Source organism: Pleuronectes platessa, chromosome 15 (genome assembly GCF_947347685.1).
Source record: "Pleuronectes platessa chromosome 15, fPlePla1.1, whole genome shotgun sequence".
NCBI classification, from domain to species: domain Eukaryota; kingdom Metazoa; phylum Chordata; class Actinopteri; order Pleuronectiformes; family Pleuronectidae; genus Pleuronectes; species Pleuronectes platessa.
The window spans coordinates 21,165,090-21,171,089 of record NC_070640.1 but is presented as its reverse complement, the minus strand read 5'-3'; positions in this window follow the sequence as shown (position 1 = coordinate 21,171,089).

Sequence of the window (6,000 nt, the reverse complement as noted above, 5' to 3'; positions counted from 1 at the left end):
AGAAAGATAATATGCCCATCTGTCACTTGAAAACCCTCATTTTAATCTCTATTTTACCCAGATGAGCAGATTTGGGAGATTTGACGCCTCCTCACAACGCTCGCCTTTAATGAAACCACAGGATGATGGAAGCTGTGCGGTAAGACAACCCACTCCTCAATCTGCCAGCAAGTCTGTCTAGGAATTTAGCCGTCTCAAACATCCTCCACCATACCAAAAATCCAGTATTTAAACTGGGAGGAGCCCTTTTTTACATGGTGTTTTTATTTTTAAATCCAAGCAGGGGCAGAAAGAGGAACCGACCAAATCAAGGCTGCAGGAGGAGAAAATGGAGGCATCACCACAGACAGACAGGAAGCTCGATGAGGCCCCACCAGAGAGAGTTCTGACAGCCATCACCGTACGTCGGGCACCCTTCCCAGCTCATGTTAACACAACCAGTTTGAAGTTCACTGGTCCCTGCATTTGGTTCCCACCTCATGAAGTAACATCTGTTTGTAACCCTCAGCTGTCAGCCCCACACCTGCTCTGCCAGGCTGAGCATTTATCTATCAGTTTCACACAGGGCTCATTACATGCTAATGTTGAAATTAGACCTGATAGGGACTGATTACTGACAGGTTATCTATAGTTAACCTCATTTAAAAATCACCTAGGCTCTAAAACAGACACAATGTGACGTGAGGATTTCATCACCAGGGGTTCTGATCATATTTTTGGTCCATCATCAATAATAACCTTTACATTACTATGGTGTCAGCTGTTTTAAATTTATTTTTACTGCACTCTTCTAGTCTTGCAGTTTTGGGTTCAGCATCTTGATCATTTTTAAATAATGATACGTGAACATATGCATAAGTAATAGCTAATCACATGTGAAGAATTATTAAGAAATGTTACTGAATTCCTCTCATAAGAAATTCACACATGCACACACATAAGACTGCACGTCACCTGAATTTGACTGAAAACAGTCTGAACGGGGCATCTGGTGGCCTAACGGCACATTCAACATAATTACAGAATCCATGGTTGGATCCCCGGCTGCATGGGGACCGTTGTTTCATATCATACCCCTCTCTCTCTCTCTCTCTCTCTCTGTGACCTAGTTTCTCTCTTCATCTTCCTCTCTCTTTCATCCCCCCCATCTCTCTCTTCATCTCTCTCTCTCTCTCTCTCTCTCTCTCTCTCTCTCTCTCTCTCTCTCTCTCTCTCTCTCTCTCTCTCTCTCTCTCTCTGTCTCTCTCTCTCTCAATTGTTAACCAAAAAACAGCTAAAAAAAGGAGGAGAAACTGGCCATGAATTAATGCTTGATGTAACACAATTTGCACCATTAAGGAATTGCTATTTATTAATTGGCACTGATGTTATACATTGAATTATGTGCAACCAAAATAGCTTGAGTATAGTCGCAACAAAACAAAACATATCAATGTACATGATGTGTTGTCATAGAAGTGTAAAAGTGGCAATCAAACTGGCAGTTACACACACCAATGATTGATAAATGCTGATTTTATGCATTTGAAGTGTCACAAAAATTGCCCCAGAGCAAATGTCATTTGTAATATGTTAAATACAAAAAAATATTGAGTACTAATAACACTTATAATATAAATCCCGTCACATTAGATGATAAAATAACACAATGTCGACATCCTCCTGGGACTAATTCCCTGTGTTACATTGAACTTCAAAGGCTTTATTGGCACAGAAAACTATAGAGACGAGTGCATATTCAATCTCATTATAGAACATATTAAAGTAGTCTAGATCAAATTAATATAAAAAATAAAGATAGAATAACTTTAAAAACAGCATTAAGTAAGTATAAATCGCTCACATAACATAATATACTGTATATGGGTAAATATATATAAGCATTGTGCACTCGTATATTGCACAGCATTATTTTAAACAGGGAAAAACTGTATTTTGCACATTGCACAACAGAGATTGTAAGTCAAGTAAAGTCCAGTGTGGGTGTGAGAGGTCTAGGAGGATTTATTGGGAGTTCAAGAGTCTGATCTAAATGCTGCAGCGCCTTTTTCCTTTATGTGGGATCAGAGTGTCCTCTTGAACATGAAGTGTATTTTTAGAATAATGGAAACATCATGAATACGGTTGCAGTTAGGTCAGAGACCAAGAATTCAGAATAACTGCAAACCCCCTTCAGTTTAAGGCAGATGCATTTAGTCTATTTCCACTTTGAGCTCTCATAATACAACTTAATTATTCCCAGGCATCCAAAATCTGGCTGACAAAGTCAGAGCCCAGTCAAATCATGTGGTAGTCTGTGTTTCAGCTGCGTGCCAATTCAGAAGCCTGTTCTCAGGTGGACCGTGCCAGAATAGTCCTTGGTGTGAAAGTCCCTGCACAGGAACAGGAAGTTAAAAGCTGAACACAGGTAGCTGGGAATTAAGCTCACCACACACCTCCTAGGTGTCAGCTATAAAAAGCAAAGGCAACTCTTGCAGGATTAAGTGTTTTGCTTGCCAGAGGAGCTGCGTGTCCCAGCGTAAACTGGGATGCTGAGCTGTTCCGTCACATGAGGAATCAAACGCAGCAGCTTAGGGCTCCGACTCCGTGTTCTGGTTGGTCAGCGGCCTCTTTTGTTTGCCTGCAGGGGGAGATAACGAGTGACAGAGTATGAAAAAAGCGTACGAGAGAATAAAAATGTGATTTGGTGTTTCGACTGTGCAGAATGGGGACACAAAGAAAGATGAAGTGATGAAGAAGGCTGCAGGTGAACGACCACTCACTAAAAGACACAGGAAGTCCACTCACTCTCTGTCAAGCCTCTACAGCCTCAACAGTGGACAAAGCTCCTCAAGTAAGCACCTTCAGGCGCTGGACCCAGTGTCCTCTTCACAGCACAACTCATTGAATTATGCAACTCCTCCTCCTCCTCCTCCTCCTCCTCCTCCTCCTCCTCCTCCTCTCTTTCTTTTATCCCATACTTTAAATGCTCTCATTTATAGAACCACACTAACCTTTGAGTAACCCAAACCTCCACACAAGCTATCTTGTTATTCACATGGGGTAGAATTCAACATGTTCCTCCATCTCTAATTTTATCAATGACAATACTGACTTTTTTAATTTCCTCTTTTTTGTTCTATTAACCAATTATCCAATTTTTATTATTGTTACTTATTATCCACTTATTTGTATTACTTATTTTATTGTCAGCTTTTGTACTTTGTGTTTCGCTGTTTATAGTTTTTAGTTTTTTAATGTGTGTTTAATATATGCACTTGTATCATTGCGTTCAGGACCCCCTCAAAAACAAGATGATACAACCCTTAATCCTGATAAAATGTCAACCAATCAGCTCAGGCCTTATTGAGCCCTTTTGTTTGTGTGTTGTTCCCCAGGTGGAGTCACCAGTGGGTCAAACTGCTCCAGTAACAGAGGCAGTCTGAGGCTGGAGGAAGATCTATTGTGCACCAGACAGTTCTGTGGCAGAGCCAGAGTCCACACAGACCATGTGCCAAGTCCATACGACACCGAATCCCTTAAACTCAAGGTAAACAAGTCTGCAGAGTAAATGCTAATGAAATAAACCCCCTGTATTTGTGTCTGTGTTGTACTGGGGCTATTTTGGATGACACTCATCTGCCATCAATATGATTTTAAAAGGACTGAAAGGAAACAGACTTAAATGAAGGACACAACACGTGTACAATTTCAGCAGGAGAACGGAACACTACTACTAGAAAGGGAAAAGACCAAGTGGCAGAGAGAGAGAGAGAGAGAGAGAGAGAGAGAGAGAGAGAGAGAGAGAGAGAGAGAGAGAGAGAGAGAGAGAGAGAGAGAGAGAGAGAGCACAAACTAAATACACCATGGGGGGTGGGGGGGTGAGGGGTGAATGGGGGGGGTGAGGGGTGGATGGGGGGAGCAACAGGAGACAGGTGATTGGACTTAGATCGTAACAGGTAATCTTTGTGGTGGGAAATGAAACAATGGCAGGAAGTGAAGGGATCTGAGACAGGAGGACAAGGTAAATTTGCAAAATAAAACAGGAAATGAACATTAAACAACTAGGACATCAGATCAGTTATTTTAGCCAACTGAGTGCCATTGCTCTTGGTATAGATGTAACAGGCTATTTGGTCTGGTTGTCCCACTACTGTGATGTTTTCAAGGAAATAATAATAATAACAACTTAATTAATAATTACAATAATAATAACACTAATAATAATAATACACCTTTAAGAACGCATTTGTCCTCTTATGTAAAAAAAAATTGTAACTAGTTATTTTGCTAATTATCTTTGTATGATATCGATTATGTGATGTTGGTGCATGGTCCCTTTCAACCAAACTGACCTCTAGGTGGGAGACGTGATTGACATCATCACTAAGCCCCCCATGGGAATATGGAAAGGCATGCTGAATGGCAAGGTGGGATATTTCAAATTCATTTATGTGGACGTGCTGAGAGAGGAGAGACCTGAGCTACGCAAGGAAACACAAACCCCCAAAGACAAACGAAGGTCAACAGTCCAGGAAGTATTAAAGCGCCTCAGTTTGGAGGTATGTCCATTTTATTTGATCGATCTGACGCAGCACCAATCATCTTTCATACACGATTGTGATCACCCAGCTTGTGAATGGTGTTTTCCCCATTCATCAGGAGTATTCCTCGTCTCTGAAGGAGAGCAGTTACCAGACAGTGGAGGACTTGATGAGGCTGAGGGAGCAGCACCTGATGGAGCTCAATGTGACTGATCCAGAGCACAGGCATCGTCTGCTCGCCGCTGTCGACTCCTTGCAGCAACTGAGCTGTGAGTAATGGGAAACACAGAAAAGGTCATCCAAGGACGGTGTCATCGTGCACATTTGTGACATGATAAAACTGGAAAGAGATACGCCGAGACGTTTGGATTCAGAAAGGAAAAGGGACGAGTGACATTACGCTTAGAGTAGATAAGAAAGCGAGGGTATCCAGGCTACTAAAGAGGTGAGCTAAAGAGGTTAAGGATAACAGGATAACCCCAAAGAGCATTTCTCAGAATAGAGCAGGACACAGAAGGGCGGTGGCCGCAGACAGACAGGCCGTTCAGCCATAATGCTCAGGAACAATAGCTGTAAAGTATAAGTTACTGCTCATCTATTCCACTCTCTGTCAGTACATCCAACCAAGCTGTCCCCTCTGATTTACAGCTGATCGTCAGATGGAGAATGAGGCTAATCAGGAGGCCGAGACCCCCGGTAAAAACACCAAGGCAGATATGAACAACTGCTCAAGGGACTCGGGCTGCCCCGACAACACGGCAGAGGACACAGAGCTGCACAGTCCCCCTCAACAACCTCTACCGGCGGAGATGACGGCTTCATGACAGCAATCCATTCTTTATAATGTCTGCTTTATCGCTTAATGTGCTGCTGAGATGACTTGTGAATCAAGCGCTGTTCTTCATTTCTTGCAACAAGGTGATTTGACCTGCAATAAAACGAGCCTTTACCAAATCAACTCCACTGCTGGTTCTGTTTGACCATTTGTTTCCTGGAATTAAAAATGTTGTGGATGTTTTCCTTTTAGCTTGTTTACAGTTCTAATGTGGCTCATAACAGTCTTCAAAGAGCATCACCCCATGACATGAAGAAATGCTCATCATCTCTGTGCATGGTAACGGTACAGTTGAGTATATCCCTGACAGGAACATGAGTTTTTAAACTGTGCACATTTCTAGGACCGCAAATAGCAGTCATTATCATTATATGTTCATGTGCCAAATATTTTTCTCAATTAATCAATGAATTGTTTGTTTGATGACAAGTAAGAGATAATATGATACATTTAATTCATTTTTATTTATGTCATAAATTCAATGAAGCTCAAAGTGCTTTACTTTAAAATCAAAGACATGAAATAAGATAGATCAAGTAAAACACGTTAGCAATAAAACAAAGACTTAGGATGAAGCATTTAACTCGCAAAAGGCATAAAAAGAAGTGAAAAAACAAGACAGTGGTGTTAATAAAAAGGCTA